Genomic DNA, 27585 nt, shown 5'->3' on the forward strand with positions numbered 1-27585 from the left:
AACCTGATTTGGACCCGAATTGCCACCCCTGACTGCAAGCGTGAAGGATTGATTTCATGATAATTTAGAGTTGCGGGATGAGGGAAAAAAACAGGGTGCAAATCAATAACAAAAAGAAAAATAAAGTAAATAAATAAAAGGATAAGAGGAAAATGCTTGAATTGACGCTTAAAATGAATTTCGGTCTAGAAAAGCCACACTGCTTCGCAGGACGGGGTAGTTTAAAAGAATAAAGCGAAAGGAACATGGCGGGTGCGACCATACCAGCACTAATGCACCGGATCCCATCAGAACTCCGAAGTTAAGCGTGCTTGGGCGAGAGTGGTACTAGGATGGGTGACCCCCTGGGAAGTCCTCGTGTTGCACCCCTCTCTTTTTTGTTTCGAAATCCAAATTTCCTATTCGTTCTTTATCCTGTAGTAATTTAGCTCCGTCGGAACGATTGCTTTATATTTTGCTTCTTGTCGAAGCATGAAGGCGGGTCTGAAGGCGCGAGACAAATCAGGAACGGTACGGCTCGACCAAAGCCCGGATCGTCGCTCAAATTTGTCGGCGCAAATGTATCACCGCAACTAGGGGTGGCAATTTTCGACACGACCTGAAAACACGACACGAGCATAACACGAAATTAATGGGTTTGGGTTGAGGTTTCGGGAATTCGGGTCAGAATCGGGTTGGACCCGATGAACCCGAAAAGAAAACCGGTCGATTTCGGGTCAACCCGTGGTGACCTGATATGACCCGATATGACCCGTTTACGAGTTAAAAATAATTTAATAAACATAAAAATAATTTTATCTAACTAAACTAAGTTATTCTTTTTTTCAAAGGCATTAATTACTTAATCCTAAACGAATTTATTTAATTTGTGTGAACTTGAAATTATTATACTTGGACAAATAATATATTATATTATTTTTCACTTTTATATTGTTTTAATTTATTTTATATTTTGCTTGGGATAAAACACTTTTACGGTGTTTAATTTATTTTAGATTTGATTTGGAATCATTTATTTAAATTTTTATTACTTGATTATGTAATTAGTTTTGTGAGAAATTGATTTTATTAGAAATTACAGTGATAAATTAATAAATTAAAATTAAGTTTCGGGTCATTTCGGGTCGACCCGCCGCCCCGTAAACCTGAAATCTTCGGGTTCGGGTCAGCATACCTGACCCGTCACGGGTTGGCGGGTCGGGGTTCGGGTCAACAGATTTTCTGGCGGGTCTGTTGACCCGAACCCGACCCGCCAACCTGATTTGGACCCGAATTGCCACCCCTGACTGCAAGCGTGAAGGATTGATTTCATGATAATTTAGAGTTGCGGGATGAGGGAAAAAAACAGGGTGCAAATCAATAACAAAAAAAAAATAAAGTAAATAAATAAAAGGATAAGAGGAAAATGCTTGAATTGACGCTTAAAATGAATTTCGGTCTAGAAAAGCCACACTGCTTCGCAGGACGGGGTAGTTTAAAAGAATAAAGCGAAAGGAACATGGCGGGTGCGACCATACCAGCACTAATGCACCGGATCCCATCAGAACTCCGAAGTTAAGCGTGCTTGGGCGAGAGTGGTACTAGGATGGGTGACCCCCTTGGAAGTCCTCGTGTTGCACCCCTCTCTTTTTTTTGTTTCGAAATCCAAATTTTCTATTCGTTCTTTATCCTGTAGTAATTTAGCTCCGTCGGAACGATTGCTTTATATTTTGCTTCTTGTCGAAGCATGAAGGCGGGTCTGAAGGCGCGAGACAAATCAGGAACGGTACGGCTCGACCAAAGCCCGGATCGTCGCTCAAATTTGTCGGCGCAAATGTATCACCGCAACTAGGGGTGGCAATTTTCGACACGACCTGAAAACACGACACGAGCCTAACACGAAATTAATGGGTTTGGGTTGAGGTTTCGGGAATTCGGGTCAGAATCGGGTTGGACCCGATGAACCCGAAAAGAAAACCGGTCGATTTCGGGTCAACCCGTGGTGACCTGATATGACCCGATATGACCCGTTTACGAGTTAAAAATAATTTAATAAACATAAAAATAATTTTATCTAACTAAACTAAGTTATTCTTTTTTTCAAAGGCATTAATTACTTAATCCTAAACGAATTTATTTAATTTGCATGAAGTTGAAATTATTATACTTGGACAAATAATATATTATATTATTTTTCACTTTTATATTGTTTTAATTTATTTTATATTTTGCTTGGGATAAAACACTTTTACGGTGTTTAATTTATTTTAGATTTGATTTGGAATCATTTATTTAAATTTTTATTACTTGATTATGTAATTAGTTTTGTGGGAAATTGATTTTATTAGAAATTACAGTGATAAATTAATAAATTAAAATTAAGTTTCGGGTCATTTCGGGTCGACCCGCCGCCCCGTAAACCTGAAATCTTCGGGTTCGGGTCAGCATACCTGACCCGTCACGGGTTGGCGGGTCGGGGTTCGGGTCAACAGATTTTCTGGCGGGTCTGTTGACCCGAACCCGACCCGCCAACCTGATTTGGACCCGAATTGCCACCCCTAACTGCAAGCGTGAAGTATTGATTTCATGATAATTTAGAGTTGCGGGATGAGGGAAAAAAACAGGGTGCAAATCAATAACAAAAAAAAAAATAAAGTAAATAAATAAAAGGATAAGTGGAAAATGCTTGAATTGACGCTTAAAATGAATTTCGGTCTAGAAAAGCCACACTGCTTCGCAGGACGGGGTAGTTTAAAAGAATAAAGCGAAAGGAACATGGCGGGTGCGACCATACCAGCACTAATGCACCGGATCCCATCAGAACTCCGAAGTTAAGCGTGCTTGGGCGAGAGTAGTACTAGGATGGGTGACCCCCTTGGAAGTCCTCGTGTTGCACCCCTCTCTTTTTTGTTTCGAAATCCAAATTTCCTATTCGTTCTTTATCCTGTAGTAATTTAGCTCCGTCGGAACGATTGCTTTATATTTTGCTTCTTGTCGAAGCATGAAGGCGGGTCTGAAGGCGCGAGACAAATCAGGAACGGTACGGCTCGATCAAAGCCCGGATCGTCGCTCAAATTTGTCGGCGCAAATGTATCACCGCAACTAGGGGTGGCAATTTTCGACACGACCTGAAAACACGACACGAGCCTAACACGAAATTAATGGGTTTGGGTTGAGGTTTCGGGAATTCGGGTCAGAATCGGGTTGGACCCGATGAACCCGAAAAGAAAACCGGTCGATTTCGGGTCAACCCGTGGTGACCTGATATGACCCGATATGACCCGTTTACGAGTTAAAAATAATTTAATAAACATAAAAATAATTTTATCTAACTAAACTAAGTTATTCTTTTTTTCAAAGGCATTAATTACTTAATCCTAAACGAATTTATTTAATTTGTGTGAAGTTGAAATTATTATACTTGGACAAATAATATATTATATTATTTTTCACTTTTATATTGTTTTATTTTATTTTATATTTTGCTTGGGATAAAACACTTTTACGGTGTTTAATTTATTTTAGATTTGATTTGGAATCATTTATTTAAATTTTTATTACTTGATTATGTAATTAGTTTTGTGAGAAATTGATTTTATTAGAAATTACAGTGATAAATTAATAAATTAAAATTAAGTTTCGGGTCATTTCGGGTCGACCCGCCGCCCCGTAAACCTGAAATCTTCGGGTTCGGGTCAGCATACCTGACCCGTCACGGGTTGGCGGGTCGGGGTTCGGGTCAACAGATTTTCTGGCGGGTCTGTTGACCCGAACCCGACCCGCCAACCTGATTTGGACCCGAATTGCCACCCCTGACTGCAAGCGTGAAGGATTGATTTCATGATAATTTAGAGTTGCGGGATGAGGGAAAAAAACAGGGTGCAAATCAATAACAAAGAGAAAAATAAAGTAAATAAATAAAAGGATAAGAGGAAAATGCTTGAATTGACGCTTAAAATGAATTTCGGTCTAGAAAAGCCACACTGCTTCGCAGGACGGGGTAGTTTAAAAGAATAAAGCGAAAGGAACATGGCGGGTGCGACCATACCAGCACTAATGCACCGGATCCCATCAGAACTCCGAAGTTAAGCGTGCTTGGGCGAGAGTGGTACTAGGATGGGTGACCCCCTGGGAAGTCCTCGTGTTGCACCCCTCTCTTTTTTGTTTCGAAATCCAAATTTCCTATTCGTTCTTTATCCTGTAGTAATTTAGCTCCGTCGGAACGATTGCTTTATATTTTGCTTCTTGTCGAAGCATGAAGGCGGGTCTGAAGGCGCGAGACAAATCAGGAACGGTACGGCTCGATCAAAGCCCGGATCGTCGCTCAAATTTGTCGGCGGAAATGTATCACCGCAACTAGGGGTGGCAATTTTCGACACGACCTGAAAACACGATACGAGCCTAACACGAAATTAATGGGTTTGGGTTGAGGTTTCGGGAATTCGGGTCAGAATCCGGTTGGACCCGATGAACCCGAAAAGAAAACCGGTCGATTTCGGGTCAACCCGTGGTGACCTGATATGACCCGATATGACCCGTTTACGAGTTAAAAATAATTTAATAAACATAAAAATAATTTTATCTAACTAAACTAAGTTATTCTTTTTTTCAAAGGCATTAATTACTTAATCCTAAACGAATTTATTTAATTTGTGTGAACTTGAAATTATTATACTTGGACAAATAATATATTATATTATTTTTCACTTTTATATTGTTTTAATTTATTTTATATTTTGCTTGGGATAAAACACTTTTACGGTGTTTAATTTATTTTAGATTTGATTTGGAATCATTTATTTAAATTTTTATTACTTGATTATGTAATTAGTTTTGTGAGAAATTGATTTTATTAGAAATTACAGTGATAAATTAATAAATTAAAATTAAGTTTCGGGTCATTTCGGGTCGACCCGCCGCCCCGTAAACCTGAAATCTTCGGGTTCGGGTCAGCATACCTGACCCGTCACGGGTTGGCGGGTCGGGGTTCGGGTCAACAGATTTTCTGGCGGGTCTGTTGACCCGAACCCGACCCGCCAACCTGATTTGGACCCGAATTGCCACCCCTGACTGCAAGCGTGAAGGATTGATTTCATGATAATTTAGAGTTGCGGGATGAGGGAAAAAAACAGGGTGCAAATCAATAACAAAAAGAAAAATAAAGTAAATAAATAAAAGGATAAGAGGAAAATGCTTGAATTGACGCTTAAAATGAATTTCGGTCTAGAAAAGCCACACTGCTTCGCAGGACGGGGTAGTTTAAAAGAATAAAGCGAAAGGAACATGGCGGGTGCGACCATACCAGCACTAATGCACCGGATCCCATCAGAACTCCGAAGTTAAGCGTGCTTGGGCGAGAGTGGTACTAGGATGGGTGACCCCCTGGGAAGTCCTCGTGTTGCACCCCTCTCTTTTTTGTTTCGAAATCCAAATTTCCTATTCGTTCTTTATCCTGTAGTAATTTAGCTCCGTCGGAACGATTGCTTTATATTTTGCTTCTTGTCGAAGCATGAAGGCGGGTCTGAAGGCGCGAGACAAATCAGGAACGGTACGGCTCGACCAAAGCCCGGATCGTCGCTCAAATTTGTCGGCGCAAATGTATCACCGCAACTAGGGGTGGCAATTTTCGACACGACCTGAAAACACGACACGAGCATAACACGAAATTAATGGGTTTGGGTTGAGGTTTCGGGAATTCGGGTCAGAATCGGGTTGGACCCGATGAACCCGAAAAGAAAACCGGTCGATTTCGGGTCAACCCGTGGTGACCTGATATGACCCGATATGACCCGTTTACGAGTTAAAAATAATTTAATAAACATAAAAATAATTTTATCTAACTAAACTAAGTTATTCTTTTTTTCAAAGGCATTAATTACTTAATCCTAAACGAATTTATTTAATTTGTGTGAACTTGAAATTATTATACTTGGACAAATAATATATTATATTATTTTTCACTTTTATATTGTTTTAATTTATTTTATATTTTGCTTGGGATAAAACACTTTTACGGTGTTTAATTTATTTTAGATTTGATTTGGAATCATTTATTTAAATTTTTATTACTTGATTATGTAATTAGTTTTGTGAGAAATTGATTTTATTAGAAATTACAGTGATAAATTAATAAATTAAAATTAAGTTTCGGGTCATTTCGGGTCGACCCGCCGCCCCGTAAACCTGAAATCTTCGGGTTCGGGTCAGCATACCTGACCCGTCACGGGTTGGCGGGTCGGGGTTCGGGTCAACAGATTTTCTGGCGGGTCTGTTGACCCGAACCCGACCCGCCAACCTGATTTGGACCCGAATTGCCACCCCTGACTGCAAGCGTGAAGGATTGATTTCATGATAATTTAGAGTTGCGGGATGAGGGAAAAAAACAGGGTGCAAATCAATAACAAAAAGAAAAATAAAGTAAATAAATAAAAGGATAAGAGGAAAATGCTTGAATTGACGCTTAAAATGAATTTCGGTCTAGAAAAGCCACACTGCTTCGCAGGACGGGGTAGTTTAAAAGAATAAAGCGAAAGGAACATGGCGGGTGCGACCATACCAGCACTAATGCACCGGATCCCATCAGAACTCCGAAGTTAAGCGTGCTTGGGCGAGAGTGGTACTAGGATGGGTGACCCCCTGGGAAGTCCTCGTGTTGCACCCCTCTCTTTTTTGTTTCGAAATCCAAATTTCCTATTCGTTCTTTATCCTGTAGTAATTTAGCTCCGTCGGAACGATTGCTTTATATTTTGCTTCTTGTCGAAGCATGAAGGCGGGTCTGAAGGCGCGAGACAAATCAGGAACGGTACGGCTCGATCAAAGCCCGGATCGTCGCTCAAATTTGTCGGCGCAAATGTATCACCGCAACTAGGGGTGGCAATTTTCGACACGACCTGAAAACACGACACGAGCCTAACACGAAATTAATGGGTTTGGGTTGAGGTTTCGGGAATTCGGGTCAGAATCCGGTTGGACCCGATGAACCCGAAAAGAAAACCGGTCGATTTCGGGTCAACCCGTGGTGACCTGATATGACCCGATATGACCCGTTTACGAGTTAAAAATAATTTAATAAACATAAAAATAATTTTATCTAACTAAACTAAGTTATTCTTTTTTTCAAAGGCATTAATTACTTAATCCTAAACGAATTTATTTAATTTGTGTGAAGTTGAAATTATTATACTTGGACAAATAATATATTATATTATTTTTCACTTTTATATTGTTTTATTTTATTTTATATTTTGCTTGGGATAAAACACTTTTACGGTGTTTAATTTATTTTAGATTTGATTTGGAATCATTTATTTAAATTTTTATTACTTGATTATGTAATTAGTTTTGTGAGAAATTGATTTTATTAGAAATTACAGTGATAAATTAATAAATTAAAATTAAGTTTCGGGTCATTTCGGGTCGACCCGCCGCCCCGTAAACCTGAAATCTTCGGGTTCGGGTCAGCATACCTGACCCGTCACGGGTTGGCGGGTCGGGGTTCGGGTCAACAGATTTTCTGGCGGGTCTGTTGACCCGAACCCGACCCGCCAACCTGATTTGGACCCGAATTGCCACCCCTGACTGCAAGCGTGAAGGATTGATTTCATGATAATTTAGAGTTGCGGGATGAGGGAAAAAAACAGGGTGCAAATCAATAACAAAAAAAAATAAAGTAAATAAATAAAAGGATAAGAGGAAAATGCTTGAATTGACGCTTAAAATGAATTTCGGTCTAGAAAAGCCACACTGCTTCGCAGGACGGGGTAGTTTAAAAGAATAAAGCGAAAGGAACATGGCGGGTGCGACCATACCAGCACTAATGCACCGGATCCCATCAGAACTCCGAAGTTAAGCGTGCTTGGGCGAGAGTGGTACTAGGATGGGTGACCCCCTGGGAAGTCCTCGTGTTGCACCCCTCTCTTTTTTGTTTCGAAATCCAAATTTCCTATTCGTTCTTTATCCTGTAGTAATTTAGCTCCGTCGGAACGATTGCTTTATATTTTGCTTCTTGTCGAAGCATGAAGGCGGGTCTGAAGGCGCGAGACAAATCAGGAACGGTACGGCTCGATCAAAGCCCGGATCGTCGCTCAAATTTGTCGGCGGAAATGTATCACCGCAACTAGGGGTGGCAATTTTCGACACGACCTGAAAACACGATACGAGCCTAACACGAAATTAATGGGTTTGGGTTGAGGTTTCGGGAATTCGGGTCAGAATCCGGTTGGACCCGATGAACCCGAAAAGAAAACCGGTCGATTTCGGGTCAACCCGTGGTGACCTGATATGACCCGATATGACCCGTTTACGAGTTAAAAATAATTTAATAAACATAAAAATAATTTTATCTAACTAAACTAAGTTATTCTTTTTTTCAAAGGCATTAATTACTTAATCCTAAACGAATTTATTTAATTTGTGTGAAGTTGAAATTATTATACTTGGACAAATAATATATTATATTATTTTTCACTTTTATATTGTTTTAATTTATTTTATATTTTGCTTGGGATAAAACACTTTTACGGTGTTTAATTTATTTTAGATTTGATTTGGAATCATTTATTTAAATTTTTATTACTTGATTATGTAATTAGTTTTGTGAGAAATTGATTTTATTAGAAATTACAGTGATAAATTAATAAATTAAAATTAAGTTTCGGGTCATTTCGGGTCGACCCGCCGCCCCGTAAACCTGAAATCTTCGGGTTCGGGTCAGCATACCTGACCCGTCACGGGTTGGCGGGTCGGGGTTCGGGTCAACAGATTTTCTGGCGGGTCTGTTGACCCGAACCCGACCCGCCAACCTGATTTGGACCCGAATTGCCACCCCTGACTGCAAGCGTGAAGGATTGATTTCATGATAATTTAGAGTTGCGGGATGAGGGAAAAAAACAGGGTGCAAATCAATAACAAAAAGAAAAATAAAGTAAATAAATAAAAGGATAAGAGGAAAATGCTTGAATTGACGCTTAAAATGAATTTCGGTCTAGAAAAGCCACACTGCTTCGCAGGACGGGGTAGTTTAAAAGAATAAAGCGAAAGGAACATGGCGGGTGCGACCATACCAGCACTAATGCACCGGATCCCATCAGAACTCCGAAGTTAAGCGTGCTTGGGCGAGAGTGGTACTAGGATGGGTGACCCCCTGGGAAGTCCTCGTGTTGCACCCCTCTCTTTTTTGTTTCGAAATCCAAATTTCCTATTCGTTCTTTATCCTGTAGTAATTTAGCTCCGTCGGAACGATTGCTTTATATTTTGCTTCTTGTCGAAGCATGAAGGCGGGTCTGAAGGCGCGAGACAAATCAGGAACGGTACGGCTCGACCAAAGCCCGGATCGTCGCTCAAATTTGTCGGCGCAAATGTATCACCGCAACTAGGGGTGGCAATTTTCGACACGACCTGAAAACACGACACGAGCATAACACGAAATTAATGGGTTTGGGTTGAGGTTTCGGGAATTCGGGTCAGAATCGGGTTGGACCCGATGAACCCGAAAAGAAAACCGGTCGATTTCGGGTCAACCCGTGGTGACCTGATATGACCCGATATGACCCGTTTACGAGTTAAAAATAATTTAATAAACATAAAAATAATTTTATCTAACTAAACTAAGTTATTCTTTTTTTCAAAGGCATTAATTACTTAATCCTAAACGAATTTATTTAATTTGTGTGAACTTGAAATTATTATACTTGGACAAATAATATATTATATTATTTTTCACTTTTATATTGTTTTATTTTATTTTATATTTTGCTTGGGATAAAACACTTTTACGGTGTTTAATTTATTTTAGATTTGATTTGGAATCATTTATTTAAATTTTTATTACTTGATTATGTAATTAGTTTTGTGAGAAATTGATTTTATTAGAAATTACAGTGATAAATTAATAAATTAAAATTAAGTTTCGGGTCATTTCGGGTCGACCCGCCGCCCCGTAAACCTGAAATCTTCGGGTTCGGGTCAGCATACCTGACCCGTCACGGGTTGGCGGGTCGGGGTTCGGGTCAACAGATTTTCTGGCGGGTCTGTTGACCCGAACCCGACCCGCCAACCTGATTTGGACCCGAATTGCCACCCCTGACTGCAAGCGTGAAGGATTGATTTCATGATAATTTAGAGTTGCGGGATGAGGGAAAAAAACAGGGTGCAAATCAATAACAAAAAAAAAATAAAGTAAATAAATAAAAGGATAAGAGGAAAATGCTTGAATTGACGCTTAAAATGAATTTCGGTCTAGAAAAGCCACACTGCTTCGCAGGACGGGGTAGTTTAAAAGAATAAAGCGAAAGGAACATGGCGGGTGCGACCATACCAGCACTAATGCACCGGATCCCATCAGAACTCCGAAGTTAAGCGTGCTTGGGCGAGAGTGGTACTAGGATGGGTGACCCCCTGGGAAGTCCTCGTGTTGCACCCCTCTCTTTTTTGTTTCGAAATCCAAATTTCCTATTCGTTCTTTATCCTGTAGTAATTTAGCTCCGTCGGAACGATTGCTTTATATTTTGCTTCTTGTCGAAGCATGAAGGCGGGTCTGAAGGCGCGAGACAAATCAGGAACGGTACGGCTCGATCAAAGCCCGGATCGTCGCTCAAATTTGTCGGCGGAAATGTATCACCGCAACTAGGGGTGGCAATTTTCGACACGACCTGAAAACACGATACGAGCCTAACACGAAATTAATGGGTTTGGGTTGAGGTTTCGGGAATTCGGGTCAGAATCCGGTTGGACCCGATGAACCCGAAAAGAAAACCGGTCGATTTCGGGTCAACCCGTGGTGACCTGATATGACCCGATATGACCCGTTTACGAGTTAAAAATAATTTAATAAACATAAAAATAATTTTATCTAACTAAACTAAGTTATTCTTTTTTTCAAAGGCATTAATTACTTAATCCTAAACGAATTTATTTAATTTGTGTGAACTTGAAATTATTATACTTGGACAAATAATATATTATATTATTTTTCACTTTTATATTGTTTTATTTTATTTTATATTTTGCTTGGGATAAAACACTTTTACGGTGTTTAATTTATTTTAGATTTGATTTGGAATCATTTATTTAAATTTTTATTACTTGATTATGTAATTAGTTTTGTGAGAAATTGATTTTATTAGAAATTACAGTGATAAATTAATAAATTAAAATTAAGTTTCGGGTCATTTCGGGTCGACCCGCCGCCCCGTAAACCTGAAATCTTCGGGTTCGGGTCAGCATACCTGACCCGTCACGGGTTGGCGGGTCGGGGTTCGGGTCAACAGATTTTCTGGCGGGTCTGTTGACCCGAACCCGACCCGCCAACCTGATTTGGACCCGAATTGCCACCCCTGACTGCAAGCGTGAAGGATTGATTTCATGATAATTTAGAGTTGCGGGATGAGGGAAAAAAACAGGGTGCAAATCAATAACAAAAAGAAAAATAAAGTAAATAAATAAAAGGATAAGAGGAAAATGCTTGAATTGACGCTTAAAATGAATTTCGGTCTAGAAAAGCCACACTGCTTCGCAGGACGGGGTAGTTTAAAAGAATAAAGCGAAAGGAACATGGCGGGTGCGACCATACCAGCACTAATGCACCGGATCCCATCAGAACTCCGAAGTTAAGCGTGCTTGGGCGAGAGTGGTACTAGGATGGGTGACCCCCTGGGAAGTCCTCGTGTTGCACCCCTCTCTTTTTTGTTTCGAAATCCAAATTTCCTATTCGTTCTTTATCCTGTAGTAATTTAGCTCCGTCGGAACGATTGCTTTATATTTTGCTTCTTGTCGAAGCATGAAGGCGGGTCTGAAGGCGCGAGACAAATCAGGAACGGTACGGCTCGATCAAAGCCCGGATCGTCGCTCAAATTTGTCGGCGCAAATGTATCACCGCAACTAGGGGTGGCAATTTTCGACACGACCTGAAAACACGACACGAGCCTAACACGAAATTAATGGGTTTGGGTTGAGGTTTCGGGAATTCGGGTCAGAATCCGGTTGGACCCGATGAACCCGAAAAGAAAACCGGTCGATTTCGGGTCAACCCGTGGTGACCTGATATGACCCGATATGACCCGTTTACGAGTTAAAAATAATTTAATAAACATAAAAATAATTTTATCTAACTAAACTAAGTTATTCTTTTTTTCAAAGGCATTAATTACTTAATCCTAAACGAATTTATTTAATTTGTGTGAAGTTGAAATTATTATACTTGGACAAATAATATATTATATTATTTTTCACTTTTATATTGTTTTATTTTATTTTATATTTTGCTTGGGATAAAACACTTTTACGGTGTTTAATTTATTTTAGATTTGATTTGGAATCATTTATTTAAATTTTTATTACTTGATTATGTAATTAGTTTTGTGAGAAATTGATTTTATTAGAAATTACAGTGATAAATTAATAAATTAAAATTAAGTTTCGGGTCATTTCGGGTCGACCCGCCGCCCCGTAAACCTGAAATCTTCGGGTTCGGGTCAGCATACCTGACCCGTCACGGGTTGGCGGGTCGGGGTTCGGGTCAACAGATTTTCTGGCGGGTCTGTTGACCCGAACCCGACCCGCCAACCTGATTTGGACCCGAATTGCCACCCCTGACTGCAAGCGTGAAGGATTGATTTCATGATAATTTAGAGTTGCGGGATGAGGGAAAAAAACAGGGTGCAAATCAATAACAAAAAAAAAATAAAGTAAATAAATAAAAGGATAAGAGGAAAATGCTTGAATTGACGCTTAAAATGAATTTCGGTCTAGAAAAGCCACACTGCTTCGCAGGACGGGGTAGTTTAAAAGAATAAAGCGAAAGGAACATGGCGGGTGCGACCATACCAGCACTAATGCACCGGATCCCATCAGAACTCCGAAGTTAAGCGTGCTTGGGCGAGAGTGGTACTAGGATGGGTGACCCCCTGGGAAGTCCTCGTGTTGCACCCCTCTCTTTTTTGTTTCGAAATCCAAATTTCCTATTCGTTCTTTATCCTGTAGTAATTTAGCTCCGTCGGAACGATTGCTTTATATTTTGCTTCTTGTCGAAGCATGAAGGCGGGTCTGAAGGCGCGAGACAAATCAGGAACGGTACGGCTCGATCAAAGCCCGGATCGTCGCTCAAATTTGTCGGCGGAAATGTATCACCGCAACTAGGGGTGGCAATTTTCGACACGACCTGAAAACACGATACGAGCCTAACACGAAATTAATGGGTTTGGGTTGAGGTTTCGGGAATTCGGGTCAGAATCCGGTTGGACCCGATGAACCCGAAAAGAAAACCGGTCGATTTCGGGTCAACCCGTGGTGACCTGATATGACCCGATATGACCCGTTTACGAGTTAAAAATAATTTAATAAACATAAAAATAATTTTATCTAACTAAACTAAGTTATTCTTTTTTTCAAAGGCATTAATTACTTAATCCTAAACGAATTTATTTAATTTGTGTGAACTTGAAATTATTATACTTGGACAAATAATATATTATATTATTTTTCACTTTTATATTGTTTTATTTTATTTTATATTTTGCTTGGGATAAAACACTTTTACGGTGTTTAATTTATTTTAGATTTGATTTGGAATCATTTATTTAAATTTTTATTACTTGATTATGTAATTAGTTTTGTGAGAAATTGATTTTATTAGAAATTACAGTGATAAATTAATAAATTAAAATTAAGTTTCGGGTCATTTCGGGTCGACCCGCCGCCCCGTAAACCTGAAATCTTCGGGTTCGGGTCAGCATACCTGACCCGTCACGGGTTGGCGGGTCGGGGTTCGGGTCAACAGATTTTCTGGCGGGTCTGTTGACCCGAACCCGACCCGCCAACCTGATTTGGACCCGAATTGCCACCCCTGACTGCAAGCGTGAAGGATTGATTTCATGATAATTTAGAGTTGCGGGATGAGGGAAAAAAACAGGGTGCAAATCAATAACAAAAAAAAAATAAAGTAAATAAATAAAAGGATAAGAGGAAAATGCTTGAATTGACGCTTAAAATGAATTTCGGTCTAGAAAAGCCACACTGCTTCGCAGGACGGGGTAGTTTAAAAGAATAAAGCGAAAGGAACATGGCGGGTGCGACCATACCAGCACTAATGCACCGGATCCCATCAGAACTCCGAAGTTAAGCGTGCTTGGGCGAGAGTGGTACTAGGATGGGTGACCCCCTGGGAAGTCCTCGTGTTGCACCCCTCTCTTTTTTGTTTCGAAATCCAAATTTCCTATTCGTTCTTTATCCTGTAGTAATTTAGCTCCGTCGGAACGATTGCTTTATATTTTGCTTCTTGTCGAAGCATGAAGGCGGGTCTGAAGGCGCGAGACAAATCAGGAACGGTACGGCTCGACCAAAGCCCGGATCGTCGCTCAAATTTGTCGGCGCAAATGTATCACCGCAACTAGGGGTGGCAATTTTCGACACGACCTGAAAACACGACACGAGCCTAACACGAAATTAATGGGTTTGGGTTGAGGTTTCGGGAATTCGGGTCAGAATCCGGTTGGACCCGATGAACCCGAAAAGAAAACCGGTCGATTTCGGGTCAACCCGTGGTGACCTGATATGACCCGATATGACCCGTTTACGAGTTAAAAATAATTTAATAAACATAAAAATAATTTTATCTAACTAAACTAAGTTATTCTTTTTTTCAAAGGCATTAATTACTTAATCCTAAACGAATTTATTTAATTTGTGTGAAGTTGAAATTATTATACTTGGACAAATAATATATTATATTATTTTTCACTTTTATATTGTTTTATTTTATTTTATATTTTGCTTGGGATAAAACACTTTTACGGTGTTTAATTTATTTTAGATTTGATTTGGAATCATTTATTTAAATTTTTATTACTTGATTATGTAATTAGTTTTGTGAGAAATTGATTTTATTAGAAATTACAGTGATAAATTAATAAATTAAAATTAAGTTTCGGGTCATTTCGGGTCGACCCGCCGCCCCGTAAACCTGAAATCTTCGGGTTCGGGTCAGCATACCTGACCCGTCACGGGTTGGCGGGTCGGGGTTCGGGTCAACAGATTTTCTGGCGGGTCTGTTGACCCGAACCCGACCCGCCAACCTGATTTGGACCCGAATTGCCACCCCTGACTGCAAGCGTGAAGGATTGATTTCATGATAATTTAGAGTTGCGGGATGAGGGAAAAAAACAGGGTGCAAATCAATAACAAAAAAAAATAAAGTAAATAAATAAAAGGATAAGAGGAAAATGCTTGAATTGACGCTTAAAATGAATTTCGGTCTAGAAAAGCCACACTGCTTCGCAGGACGGGGTAGTTTAAAAGAATAAAGCGAAAGGAACATGGCGGGTGCGACCATACCAGCACTAATGCACCGGATCCCATCAGAACTCCGAAGTTAAGCGTGCTTGGGCGAGAGTGGTACTAGGATGGGTGACCCCCTGGGAAGTCCTCGTGTTGCACCCCTCTCTTTTTTGTTTCGAAATCCAAATTTCCTATTCGTTCTTTATCCTGTAGTAATTTAGCTCCGTCGGAACGATTGCTTTATATTTTGCTTCTTGTCGAAGCATGAAGGCGGGTCTGAAGGCGCGAGACAAATCAGGAACGGTACGGCTCGATCAAAGCCCGGATCGTCGCTCAAATTTGTCGGCGGAAATGTATCACCGCAACTAGGGGTGGCAATTTTCGACACGACCTGAAAACACGATACGAGCCTAACACGAAATTAATGGGTTTGGGTTGAGGTTTCGGGAATTCGGGTCAGAATCCGGTTGGACCCGATGAACCCGAAAAGAAAACCGGTCGATTTCGGGTCAACCCGTGGTGACCTGATATGACCCGATATGACCCGTTTACGAGTTAAAAATAATTTAATAAACATAAAAATAATTTTATCTAACTAAACTAAGTTATTCTTTTTTTCAAAGGCATTAATTACTTAATCCTAAACGAATTTATTTAATTTGTGTGAAGTTGAAATTATTATACTTGGACAAATAATATATTATATTATTTTTCACTTTTATATTGTTTTAATTTATTTTATATTTTGCTTGGGATAAAACACTTTTACGGTGTTTAATTTATTTTAGATTTGATTTGGAATCATTTATTTAAATTTTTATTACTTGATTATGTAATTAGTTTTGTGAGAAATTGATTTTATTAGAAATTACAGTGATAAATTAATAAATTAAAATTAAGTTTCGGGTCATTTCGGGTCGACCCGCCGCCCCGTAAACCTGAAATCTTCGGGTTCGGGTCAGCATACCTGACCCGTCACGGGTTGGCGGGTCGGGGTTCGGGTCAACAGATTTTCTGGCGGGTCTGTTGACCCGAACCCGACCCGCCAACCTGATTTGGACCCGAATTGCCACCCCTGACTGCAAGCGTGAAGGATTGATTTCATGATAATTTAGAGTTGCGGGATGAGGGAAAAAAACAGGGTGCAAATCAATAACAAAAAGAAAAATAAAGTAAATAAATAAAAGGATAAGAGGAAAATGCTTGAATTGACGCTTAAAATGAATTTCGGTCTAGAAAAGCCACACTGCTTCGCAGGACGGGGTAGTTTAAAAGAATAAAGCGAAAGGAACATGGCGGGTGCGACCATACCAGCACTAATGCACCGGATCCCATCAGAACTCCGAAGTTAAGCGTGCTTGGGCGAGAGTGGTACTAGGATGGGTGACCCCCTGGGAAGTCCTCGTGTTGCACCCCTCTCTTTTTTGTTTCGAAATCCAAATTTCCTATTCGTTCTTTATCCTGTAGTAATTTAGCTCCGTCGGAACGATTGCTTTATATTTTGCTTCTTGTCGAAGCATGAAGGCGGGTCTGAAGGCGCGAGACAAATCAGGAACGGTACGGCTCGACCAAAGCCCGGATCGTCGCTCAAATTTGTCGGCGCAAATGTATCACCGCAACTAGGGGTGGCAATTTTCGACACGACCTGAAAACACGACACGAGCATAACACGAAATTAATGGGTTTGGGTTGAGGTTTCGGGAATTCGGGTCAGAATCGGGTTGGACCCGATGAACCCGAAAAGAAAACCGGTCGATTTCGGGTCAACCCGTGGTGACCTGATATGACCCGATATGACCCGTTTACGAGTTAAAAATAATTTAATAAACATAAAAATAATTTTATCTAACTAAACTAAGTTATTCTTTTTTTCAAAGGCATTAATTACTTAATCCTAAACGAATTTATTTAATTTGTGTGAACTTGAAATTATTATACTTGGACAAATAATATATTATATTATTTTTCACTTTTATATTGTTTTAATTTATTTTATATTTTGCTTGGGATAAAACACTTTTACGGTGTTTAATTTATTTTAGATTTGATTTGGAATCATTTATTTAAATTTTTATTACTTGATTATGTAATTAGTTTTGTGAGAAATTGATTTTATTAGAAATTACAGTGATAAATTAATAAATTAAAATTAAGTTTCGGGTCATTTCGGGTCGACCCGCCGCCCCGTAAACCTGAAATCTTCGGGTTCGGGTCAGCATACCTGACCCGTCACGGGTTGGCGGGTCGGGGTTCGGGTCAACAGATTTTCTGGCGGGTCTGTTGACCCGAACCCGACCCGCCAACCTGATTTGGACCCGAATTGCCACCCCTGACTGCAAGCGTGAAGGATTGATTTCATGATAATTTAGAGTTGCGGGATGAGGGAAAAAAACAGGGTGCAAATCAATAACAAAAAGAAAAATAAAGTAAATAAATAAAAGGATAAGAGGAAAATGCTTGAATTGACGCTTAAAATGAATTTCGGTCTAGAAAAGCCACACTGCTTCGCAGGACGGGGTAGTTTAAAAGAATAAAGCGAAAGGAACATGGCGGGTGCGACCATACCAGCACTAATGCACCGGATCCCATCAGAACTCCGAAGTTAAGCGTGCTTGGGCGAGAGTGGTACTAGGATGGGTGACCCCCTGGGAAGTCCTCGTGTTGCACCCCTCTCTTTTTTGTTTCGAAATCCAAATTTCCTATTCGTTCTTTATCCTGTAGTAATTTAGCTCCGTCGGAACGATTGCTTTATATTTTGCTTCTTGTCGAAGCATGAAGGCGGGTCTGAAGGCGCGAGACAAATCAGGAACGGTACGGCTCGATCAAAGCCCGGATCGTCGCTCAAATTTGTCGGCGCAAATGTATCACCGCAACTAGGGGTGGCAATTTTCGACACGACCTGAAAACACGACACGAGCCTAACACGAAATTAATGGGTTTGGGTTGAGGTTTCGGGAATTCGGGTCAGAATCCGGTTGGACCCGATGAACCCGAAAAGAAAACCGGTCGATTTCGGGTCAACCCGTGGTGACCTGATATGACCCGATATGACCCGTTTACGAGTTAAAAATAATTTAATAAACATAAAAATAATTTTATCTAACTAAACTAAGTTATTCTTTTTTTCAAAGGCATTAATTACTTAATCCTAAACGAATTTATTTAATTTGTGTGAAGTTGAAATTATTATACTTGGACAAATAATATATTATATTATTTTTCACTTTTATATTGTTTTATTTTATTTTATATTTTGCTTGGGATAAAACACTTTTACGGTGTTTAATTTATTTTAGATTTGATTTGGAATCATTTATTTAAATTTTTATTACTTGATTATGTAATTAGTTTTGTGAGAAATTGATTTTATTAGAAATTACAGTGATAAATTAATAAATTAAAATTAAGTTTCGGGTCATTTCGGGTCGACCCGCCGCCCCGTAAACCTGAAATCTTCGGGTTCGGGTCAGCATACCTGACCCGTCACGGGTTGGCGGGTCGGGGTTCGGGTCAACAGATTTTCTGGCGGGTCTGTTGACCCGAACCCGACCCGCCAACCTGATTTGGACCCGAATTGCCACCCCTGACTGCAAGCGTGAAGGATTGATTTCATGATAATTTAGAGTTGCGGGATGAGGGAAAAAAACAGGGTGCAAATCAATAACAAAAAAAAATAAAGTAAATAAATAAAAGGATAAGAGGAAAATGCTTGAATTGACGCTTAAAATGAATTTCGGTCTAGAAAAGCCACACTGCTTCGCAGGACGGGGTAGTTTAAAAGAATAAAGCGAAAGGAACATGGCGGGTGCGACCATACCAGCACTAATGCACCGGATCCCATCAGAACTCCGAAGTTAAGCGTGCTTGGGCGAGAGTGGTACTAGGATGGGTGACCCCCTGGGAAGTCCTCGTGTTGCACCCCTCTCTTTTTTGTTTCGAAATCCAAATTTCCTATTCGTTCTTTATCCTGTAGTAATTTAGCTCCGTCGGAACGATTGCTTTATATTTTGCTTCTTGTCGAAGCATGAAGGCGGGTCTGAAGGCGCGAGACAAATCAGGAACGGTACGGCTCGATCAAAGCCCGGATCGTCGCTCAAATTTGTCGGCGGAAATGTATCACCGCAACTAGGGGTGGCAATTTTCGACACGACCTGAAAACACGATACGAGCCTAACACGAAATTAATGGGTTTGGGTTGAGGTTTCGGGAATTCGGGTCAGAATCCGGTTGGACCCGATGAACCCGAAAAGAAAACCGGTCGATTTCGGGTCAACCCGTGGTGACCTGATATGACCCGATATGACCCGTTTACGAGTTAAAAATAATTTAATAAACATAAAAATAATTTTATCTAACTAAACTAAGTTATTCTTTTTTTCAAAGGCATTAATTACTTAATCCTAAACGAATTTATTTAATTTGTGTGAAGTTGAAATTATTATACTTGGACAAATAATATATTATATTATTTTTCACTTTTATATTGTTTTAATTTATTTTATATTTTGCTTGGGATAAAACACTTTTACGGTGTTTAATTTATTTTAGATTTGATTTGGAATCATTTATTTAAATTTTTATTACTTGATTATGTAATTAGTTTTGTGAGAAATTGATTTTATTAGAAATTACAGTGATAAATTAATAAATTAAAATTAAGTTTCGGGTCATTTCGGGTCGACCCGCCGCCCCGTAAACCTGAAATCTTCGGGTTCGGGTCAGCATACCTGACCCGTCACGGGTTGGCGGGTCGGGGTTCGGGTCAACAGATTTTCTGGCGGGTCTGTTGACCCGAACCCGACCCGCCAACCTGATTTGGACCCGAATTGCCACCCCTGACTGCAAGCGTGAAGGATTGATTTCATGATAATTTAGAGTTGCGGGATGAGGGAAAAAAACAGGGTGCAAATCAATAACAAAAAGAAAAATAAAGTAAATAAATAAAAGGATAAGAGGAAAATGCTTGAATTGACGCTTAAAATGAATTTCGGTCTAGAAAAGCCACACTGCTTCGCAGGACGGGGTAGTTTAAAAGAATAAAGCGAAAGGAACATGGCGGGTGCGACCATACCAGCACTAATGCACCGGATCCCATCAGAACTCCGAAGTTAAGCGTGCTTGGGCGAGAGTGGTACTAGGATGGGTGACCCCCTGGGAAGTCCTCGTGTTGCACCCCTCTCTTTTTTGTTTCGAAATCCAAATTTCCTATTCGTTCTTTATCCTGTAGTAATTTAGCTCCGTCGGAACGATTGCTTTATATTTTGCTTCTTGTCGAAGCATGAAGGCGGGTCTGAAGGCGCGAGACAAATCAGGAACGGTACGGCTCGACCAAAGCCCGGATCGTCGCTCAAATTTGTCGGCGCAAATGTATCACCGCAACTAGGGGTGGCAATTTTCGACACGACCTGAAAACACGACACGAGCATAACACGAAATTAATGGGTTTGGGTTGAGGTTTCGGGAATTCGGGTCAGAATCGGGTTGGACCCGATGAACCCGAAAAGAAAACCGGTCGATTTCGGGTCAACCCGTGGTGACCTGATATGACCCGATATGACCCGTTTACGAGTTAAAAATAATTTAATAAACATAAAAATAATTTTATCTAACTAAACTAAGTTATTCTTTTTTTCAAAGGCATTAATTACTTAATCCTAAACGAATTTATTTAATTTGTGTGAACTTGAAATTATTATACTTGGACAAATAATATATTATATTATTTTTCACTTTTATATTGTTTTAATTTATTTTATATTTTGCTTGGGATAAAACACTTTTACGGTGTTTAATTTATTTTAGATTTGATTTGGAATCATTTATTTAAATTTTTATTACTTGATTATGTAATTAGTTTTGTGAGAAATTGATTTTATTAGAAATTACAGTGATAAATTAATAAATTAAAATTAAGTTTCGGGTCATTTCGGGTCGACCCGCCGCCCCGTAAACCTGAAATCTTCGGGTTCGGGTCAGCATACCTGACCCGTCACGGGTTGGCGGGTCGGGGTTCGGGTCAACAGATTTTCTGGCGGGTCTGTTGACCCGAACCCGACCCGCCAACCTGATTTGGACCCGAATTGCCACCCCTGACTGCAAGCGTGAAGGATTGATTTCATGATAATTTAGAGTTGCGGGATGAGGGAAAAAAACAGGGTGCAAATCAATAACAAAAAAAAAATAAAGTAAATAAATAAAAGGATAAGAGGAAAATGCTTGAATTGACGCTTAAAATGAATTTCGGTCTAGAAAAGCCACACTGCTTCGCAGGACGGGGTAGTTTAAAAGAATAAAGCGAAAGGAACATGGCGGGTGCGACCATACCAGCACTAATGCACCGGATCCCATCAGAACTCCGAAGTTAAGCGTGCTTGGGCGAGAGTGGTACTAGGATGGGTGACCCCCTGGGAAGTCCTCGTGTTGCACCCCTCTCTTTTTTGTTTCGAAATCCAAATTTCCTATTCGTTCTTTATCCTGTAGTAATTTAGCTCCGTCGGAACGATTGCTTTATATTTTGCTTCTTGTCGAAGCATGAAGGCGGGTCTGAAGGCGCGAGACAAATCAGGAACGGTACGGCTCGATCAAAGCCCGGATCGTCGCTCAAATTTGTCGGCGGAAATGTATCACCGCAACTAGGGGTGGCAATTTTCGACACGACCTGAAAACACGATACGAGCCTAACACGAAATTAATGGGTTTGGGTTGAGGTTTCGGGAATTCGGGTCAGAATCCGGTTGGACCCGATGAACCCGAAAAGAAAACCGGTCGATTTCGGGTCAACCCGTGGTGACCTGATATGACCCGATATGACCCGTTTACGAGTTAAAAATAATTTAATAAACATAAAAATAATTTTATCTAACTAAACTAAGTTATTCTTTTTTTCAAAGGCATTAATTACTTAATCCTAAACGAATTTATTTAATTTGTGTGAACTTGAAATTATTATACTTGGACAAATAATATATTATATTATTTTTCACTTTTATATTGTTTTATTTTATTTTATATTTTGCTTGGGATAAAACACTTTTACGGTGTTTAATTTATTTTAGATTTGATTTGGAATCATTTATTTAAATTTTTATTACTTGATTATGTAATTAGTTTTGTGAGAAATTGATTTTATTAGAAATTACAGTGATAAATTAATAAATTAAAATTAAGTTTCGGGTCATTTCGGGTCGACCCGCCGCCCCGTAAACCTGAAATCTTCGGGTTCGGGTCAGCATACCTGACCCGTCACGGGTTGGCGGGTCGGGGTTCGGGTCAACAGATTTTCTGGCGGGTCTGTTGACCCGAACCCGACCCGCCAACCTGATTTGGACCCGAATTGCCACCCCTGACTGCAAGCGTGAAGGATTGATTTCATGATAATTTAGAGTTGCGGGATGAGGGAAAAAAACAGGGTGCAAATCAATAACAAAAAAAAAATAAAGTAAATAAATAAAAGGATAAGAGGAAAATGCTTGAATTGACGCTTAAAATGAATTTCGGTCTAGAAAAGCCACACTGCTTCGCAGGACGGGGTAGTTTAAAAGAATAAAGCGAAAGGAACATGGCGGGTGCGACCATACCAGCACTAATGCACCGGATCCCATCAGAACTCCGAAGTTAAGCGTGCTTGGGCGAGAGTGGTACTAGGATGGGTGACCCCCTGGGAAGTCCTCGTGTTGCACCCCTCTCTTTTTTGTTTCGAAATCCAAATTTCCTATTCGTTCTTTATCCTGTAGTAATTTAGCTCCGTCGGAACGATTGCTTTATATTTTGCTTCTTGTCGAAGCATGAAGGCGGGTCTGAAGGCGCGAGACAAATCAGGAACGGTACGGCTCGACCAAAGCCCGGATCGTCGCTCAAATTTGTCGGCGCAAATGTATCACCGCAACTAGGGGTGGCAATTTTCGACACGACCTGAAAACACGACACGAGCCTAACACGAAATTAATGGGTTTGGGTTGAGGTTTCGGGAATTCGGGTCAGAATCCGGTTGGACCCGATGAACCCGAAAAGAAAACCGGTCGATTTCGGGTCAACCCGTGGTGACCTGATATGACCCGATATGACCCGTTTACGAGTTAAAAATAATTTAATAAACATAAAAATAATTTTATCTAACTAAACTAAGTTATTCTTTTTTTCAAAGGCATTAATTACTTAATCCTAAACGAATTTATTTAATTTGTGTGAAGTTGAAATTATTATACTTGGACAAATAATATATTATATTATTTTTCACTTTTATATTGTTTTATTTTATTTTATATTTTGCTTGGGATAAAACACTTTTACGGTGTTTAATTTATTTTAGATTTGATTTGGAATCATTTATTTAAATTTTTATTACTTGATTATGTAATTAGTTTTGTGAGAAATTGATTTTATTAGAAATTACAGTGATAAATTAATAAATTAAAATTAAGTTTCGGGTCATTTCGGGTCGACCCGCCGCCCCGTAAACCTGAAATCTTCGGGTTCGGGTCAGCATACCTGACCCGTCACGGGTTGGCGGGTCGGGGTTCGGGTCAACAGATTTTCTGGCGGGTCTGTTGACCCGAACCCGACCCGCCAACCTGATTTGGACCCGAATTGCCACCCCTGACTGCAAGCGTGAAGGATTGATTTCATGATAATTTAGAGTTGCGGGATGAGGGAAAAAAACAGGGTGCAAATCAATAACAAAAAAAAATAAAGTAAATAAATAAAAGGATAAGAGGAAAATGCTTGAATTGACGCTTAAAATGAATTTCGGTCTAGAAAAGCCACACTGCTTCGCAGGACGGGGTAGTTTAAAAGAATAAAGCGAAAGGAACATGGCGGGTGCGACCATACCAGCACTAATGCACCGGATCCCATCAGAACTCCGAAGTTAAGCGTGCTTGGGCGAGAGTGGTACTAGGATGGGTGACCCCCTGGGAAGTCCTCGTGTTGCACCCCTCTCTTTTTTGTTTCGAAATCCAAATTTCCTATTCGTTCTTTATCCTGTAGTAATTTAGCTCCGTCGGAACGATTGCTTTATATTTTGCTTCTTGTCGAAGCATGAAGGCGGGTCTGAAGGCGCGAGACAAATCAGGAACGGTACGGCTCGATCAAAGCCCGGATCGTCGCTCAAATTTGTCGGCGGAAATGTATCACCGCAACTAGGGGTGGCAATTTTCGACACGACCTGAAAACACGATACGAGCCTAACACGAAATTAATGGGTTTGGGTTGAGGTTTCGGGAATTCGGGTCAGAATCCGGTTGGACCCGATGAACCCGAAAAGAAAACCGGTCGATTTCGGGTCAACCCGTGGTGACCTGATATGACCCGATATGACCCGTTTACGAGTTAAAAATAATTTAATAAACATAAAAATAATTTTATCTAACTAAACTAAGTTATTCTTTTTTTCAAAGGCATTAATTACTTAATCCTAAACGAATTTATTTAATTTGTGTGAAGTTGAAATTATTATACTTGGACAAATAATATATTATATTATTTTTCACTTTTATATTGTTTTAATTTATTTTATATTTTGCTTGGGATAAAACACTTTTACGGTGTTTAATTTATTTTAGATTTGATTTGGAATCATTTATTTAAATTTTTATTACTTGATTATGTAATTAGTTTTGTGAGAAATTGATTTTATTAGAAATTACAGTGATAAATTAATAAATTAAAATTAAGTTTCGGGTCATTTCGGGTCGACCCGCCGCCCCGTAAACCTGAAATCTTCGGGTTCGGGTCAGCATACCTGACCCGTCACGGGTTGGCGGGTCGGGGTTCGGGTCAACAGATTTTCTGGCGGGTCTGTTGACCCGAACCCGACCCGCCAACCTGATTTGGACCCGAATTGCCACCCCTGACTGCAAGCGTGAAGGATTGATTTCATGATAATTTAGAGTTGCGGGATGAGGGAAAAAAACAGGGTGCAAATCAATAACAAAAAGAAAAATAAAGTAAATAAATAAAAGGATAAGAGGAAAATGCTTGAATTGACGCTTAAAATGAATTTCGGTCTAGAAAAGCCACACTGCTTCGCAGGACGGGGTAGTTTAAAAGAATAAAGCGAAAGGAACATGGCGGGTGCGACCATACCAGCACTAATGCACCGGATCCCATCAGAACTCCGAAGTTAAGCGTGCTTGGGCGAGAGTGGTACTAGGATGGGTGACCCCCTGGGAAGTCCTCGTGTTGCACCCCTCTCTTTTTTGTTTCGAAATCCAAATTTCCTATTCGTTCTTTATCCTGTAGTAATTTAGCTCCGTCGGAACGATTGCTTTATATTTTGCTTCTTGTCGAAGCATGAAGGCGGGTCTGAAGGCGCGAGACAAATCAGGAACGGTACGGCTCGACCAAAGCCCGGATCGTCGCTCAAATTTGTCGGCGCAAATGTATCACCGCAACTAGGGGTGGCAATTTTCGACACGACCTGAAAACACGACACGAGCATAACACGAAATTAATGGGTTTGGGTTGAGGTTTCGGGAATTCGGGTCAGAATCGGGTTGGACCCGATGAACCCGAAAAGAAAACCGGTCGATTTCGGGTCAACCCGTGGTGACCTGATATGACCCGATATGACCCGTTTACGAGTTAAAAATAATTTAATAAACATAAAAATAATTTTATCTAACTAAACTAAGTTATTCTTTTTTTCAAAGGCATTAATTACTTAATCCTAAACGAATTTATTTAATTTGTGTGAACTTGAAATTATTATACTTGGACAAATAATATATTATATTATTTTTCACTTTTATATTGTTTTAATTTATTTTATATTTTGCTTGGGATAAAACACTTTTACGGTGTTTAATTTATTTTAGATTTGATTTGGAATCATTTATTTAAATTTTTATTACTTGATTATGTAATTAGTTTTGTGAGAAATTGATTTTATTAGAAATTACAGTGATAAATTAATAAATTAAAATTAAGTTTCGGGTCATTTCGGGTCGACCCGCCGCCCCGTAAACCTGAAATCTTCGGGTTCGGGTCAGCATACCTGACCCGTCACGGGTTGGCGGGTCGGGGTTCGGGTCAACAGATTTTCTGGCGGGTCTGTTGACCCGAACCCGACCCGCCAACCTGATTTGGACCCGAATTGCCACCCCTGACTGCAAGCGTGAAGGATTGATTTCATGATAATTTAGAGTTGCGGGATGAGGGAAAAAAACAGGGTGCAAATCAATAACAAAAAAAAAATAAAGTAAATAAATAAAAGGATAAGAGGAAAATGCTTGAATTGACGCTTAAAATGAATTTCGGTCTAGAAAAGCCACACTGCTTCGCAGGACGGGGTAGTTTAAAAGAATAAAGCGAAAGGAACATGGCGGGTGCGACCATACCAGCACTAATGCACCGGATCCCATCAGAACTCCGAAGTTAAGCGTGCTTGGGCGAGAGTGGTACTAGGATGGGTGACCCCCTGGGAAGTCCTCGTGTTGCACCCCTCTCTTTTTTGTTTCGAAATCCAAATTTCCTATTCGTTCTTTATCCTGTAGTAATTTAGCTCCGTCGGAACGATTGCTTTATATTTTGCTTCTTGTCGAAGCATGAAGGCGGGTCTGAAGGCGCGAGACAAATCAGGAACGGTACGGCTCGACCAAAGCCCGGATCGTCGCTCAAATTTGTCGGCGCAAATGTATCACCGCAACTAGGGGTGGCAATTTTCGACACGACCTGAAAACACGACACGAGCATAACACGAAATTAATGGGTTTGGGTTGAGGTTTCGGGAATTCGGGTCAGAATCGGGTTGGACCCGATGAACCCGAAAAGAAAACCGGTCGATTTCGGGTCAACCCGTGGTGACCTGATATGACCCGATATGACCCGTTTACGAGTTAAAAATAATTTAATAAACATAAAAATAATTTTATCTAACTAAACTAAGTTATTCTTTTTTTCAAAGGCATTAATTACTTAATCCTAAACGAATTTATTTAATTTGTGTGAAGTTGAAATTATTATACTTGGACAAATAATATATTATATTATTTTTCACTTTTATATTGTTTTAATTTATTTTATATTTTGCTTGGGATAAAACACTTTTACGGTGTTTAATTTATTTTAGATTTGATTTGGAATCATTTATTTAAATTTTTATTACTTGATTATGTAATTAGTTTTGTGAGAAATTGATTTTATTAGAAATTACAGTGATAAATTAATAAATTAAAATTAAGTTTCGGGTCATTTCGGGTCGACCCGCCGCCCCGTAAACCTGAAATCTTCGGGTTCGGGTCAGCATACCTGACCCGTCACGGGTTGGCGGGTCGGGGTTCGGGTCAACAGATTTTCTGGCGGGTCTGTTGACCCGAACCCGACCCGCCAACCTGATTT

General features: G+C 40.0%; 22 non-coding genes across 22 annotated transcripts; all 22 read left to right on the top strand.

The window, feature by feature from the left end:
* Nucleotides 1–250: 250 nt before the first annotated feature.
* On the top strand, nucleotides 251–369 carry LOC140030499 (5S ribosomal RNA). The gene has a single exon (XR_011834414.1). It is a non-coding gene; the product is annotated as a 5S ribosomal RNA (ribosomal RNA).
* A 1134-nt stretch (nucleotides 370–1503) lies between these two features.
* Nucleotides 1504–1622, top strand: LOC140031111 (5S ribosomal RNA). The gene has a single exon (XR_011835032.1). It is a non-coding gene; the product is annotated as a 5S ribosomal RNA (ribosomal RNA).
* Nucleotides 1623–2759: 1137 nt separating this feature from the next.
* Nucleotides 2760–2878, top strand: LOC140030607 (5S ribosomal RNA). The gene has a single exon (XR_011834522.1). It is a non-coding gene; the product is annotated as a 5S ribosomal RNA (ribosomal RNA).
* Nucleotides 2879–4013: 1135 nt separating this feature from the next.
* Nucleotides 4014–4132, top strand: LOC140030500 (5S ribosomal RNA). The gene has a single exon (XR_011834415.1). It is a non-coding gene; the product is annotated as a 5S ribosomal RNA (ribosomal RNA).
* Nucleotides 4133–5267: 1135 nt separating this feature from the next.
* On the top strand, nucleotides 5268–5386 carry LOC140030501 (5S ribosomal RNA). Its single transcript, XR_011834416.1, has one exon. It is a non-coding gene; the product is annotated as a 5S ribosomal RNA (ribosomal RNA).
* Nucleotides 5387–6521: 1135 nt separating this feature from the next.
* LOC140030502 (5S ribosomal RNA) lies at nucleotides 6522–6640 on the top strand. Its single transcript, XR_011834417.1, has one exon. It is a non-coding gene; the product is annotated as a 5S ribosomal RNA (ribosomal RNA).
* Nucleotides 6641–7773: 1133 nt separating this feature from the next.
* LOC140030503 (5S ribosomal RNA) lies at nucleotides 7774–7892 on the top strand. Its single transcript, XR_011834418.1, has one exon. It is a non-coding gene; the product is annotated as a 5S ribosomal RNA (ribosomal RNA).
* Nucleotides 7893–9027: 1135 nt separating this feature from the next.
* Nucleotides 9028–9146, top strand: LOC140030505 (5S ribosomal RNA). The gene has a single exon (XR_011834420.1). It is a non-coding gene; the product is annotated as a 5S ribosomal RNA (ribosomal RNA).
* Nucleotides 9147–10280: 1134 nt separating this feature from the next.
* On the top strand, nucleotides 10281–10399 carry LOC140030506 (5S ribosomal RNA). Its single transcript, XR_011834421.1, has one exon. It is a non-coding gene; the product is annotated as a 5S ribosomal RNA (ribosomal RNA).
* A 1135-nt stretch (nucleotides 10400–11534) lies between these two features.
* On the top strand, nucleotides 11535–11653 carry LOC140030507 (5S ribosomal RNA). Its single transcript, XR_011834422.1, has one exon. It is a non-coding gene; the product is annotated as a 5S ribosomal RNA (ribosomal RNA).
* Nucleotides 11654–12787: 1134 nt separating this feature from the next.
* LOC140030508 (5S ribosomal RNA) lies at nucleotides 12788–12906 on the top strand. The gene has a single exon (XR_011834423.1). It is a non-coding gene; the product is annotated as a 5S ribosomal RNA (ribosomal RNA).
* Nucleotides 12907–14040: 1134 nt separating this feature from the next.
* LOC140030509 (5S ribosomal RNA) lies at nucleotides 14041–14159 on the top strand. The gene has a single exon (XR_011834424.1). It is a non-coding gene; the product is annotated as a 5S ribosomal RNA (ribosomal RNA).
* A 1133-nt stretch (nucleotides 14160–15292) lies between these two features.
* Nucleotides 15293–15411, top strand: LOC140030510 (5S ribosomal RNA). The gene has a single exon (XR_011834425.1). It is a non-coding gene; the product is annotated as a 5S ribosomal RNA (ribosomal RNA).
* Nucleotides 15412–16546: 1135 nt separating this feature from the next.
* LOC140030511 (5S ribosomal RNA) lies at nucleotides 16547–16665 on the top strand. Its single transcript, XR_011834426.1, has one exon. It is a non-coding gene; the product is annotated as a 5S ribosomal RNA (ribosomal RNA).
* Nucleotides 16666–17800: 1135 nt separating this feature from the next.
* On the top strand, nucleotides 17801–17919 carry LOC140030512 (5S ribosomal RNA). The gene has a single exon (XR_011834427.1). It is a non-coding gene; the product is annotated as a 5S ribosomal RNA (ribosomal RNA).
* A 1133-nt stretch (nucleotides 17920–19052) lies between these two features.
* LOC140030513 (5S ribosomal RNA) lies at nucleotides 19053–19171 on the top strand. Its single transcript, XR_011834428.1, has one exon. It is a non-coding gene; the product is annotated as a 5S ribosomal RNA (ribosomal RNA).
* A 1135-nt stretch (nucleotides 19172–20306) lies between these two features.
* Nucleotides 20307–20425, top strand: LOC140030514 (5S ribosomal RNA). Its single transcript, XR_011834429.1, has one exon. It is a non-coding gene; the product is annotated as a 5S ribosomal RNA (ribosomal RNA).
* A 1134-nt stretch (nucleotides 20426–21559) lies between these two features.
* LOC140030516 (5S ribosomal RNA) lies at nucleotides 21560–21678 on the top strand. The gene has a single exon (XR_011834431.1). It is a non-coding gene; the product is annotated as a 5S ribosomal RNA (ribosomal RNA).
* A 1134-nt stretch (nucleotides 21679–22812) lies between these two features.
* Nucleotides 22813–22931, top strand: LOC140030517 (5S ribosomal RNA). Its single transcript, XR_011834432.1, has one exon. It is a non-coding gene; the product is annotated as a 5S ribosomal RNA (ribosomal RNA).
* A 1133-nt stretch (nucleotides 22932–24064) lies between these two features.
* LOC140030518 (5S ribosomal RNA) lies at nucleotides 24065–24183 on the top strand. The gene has a single exon (XR_011834433.1). It is a non-coding gene; the product is annotated as a 5S ribosomal RNA (ribosomal RNA).
* A 1135-nt stretch (nucleotides 24184–25318) lies between these two features.
* Nucleotides 25319–25437, top strand: LOC140030519 (5S ribosomal RNA). The gene has a single exon (XR_011834434.1). It is a non-coding gene; the product is annotated as a 5S ribosomal RNA (ribosomal RNA).
* Nucleotides 25438–26571: 1134 nt separating this feature from the next.
* On the top strand, nucleotides 26572–26690 carry LOC140030520 (5S ribosomal RNA). The gene has a single exon (XR_011834435.1). It is a non-coding gene; the product is annotated as a 5S ribosomal RNA (ribosomal RNA).
* The last annotated feature ends 895 nt before the right edge of the window (nucleotides 26691–27585 follow it).

Source organism: Coffea arabica, chromosome 11e (assembly GCF_036785885.1).
Source record: "Coffea arabica cultivar ET-39 chromosome 11e, Coffea Arabica ET-39 HiFi, whole genome shotgun sequence".
Classification (NCBI taxonomy): domain Eukaryota; kingdom Viridiplantae; phylum Streptophyta; class Magnoliopsida; order Gentianales; family Rubiaceae; genus Coffea; species Coffea arabica.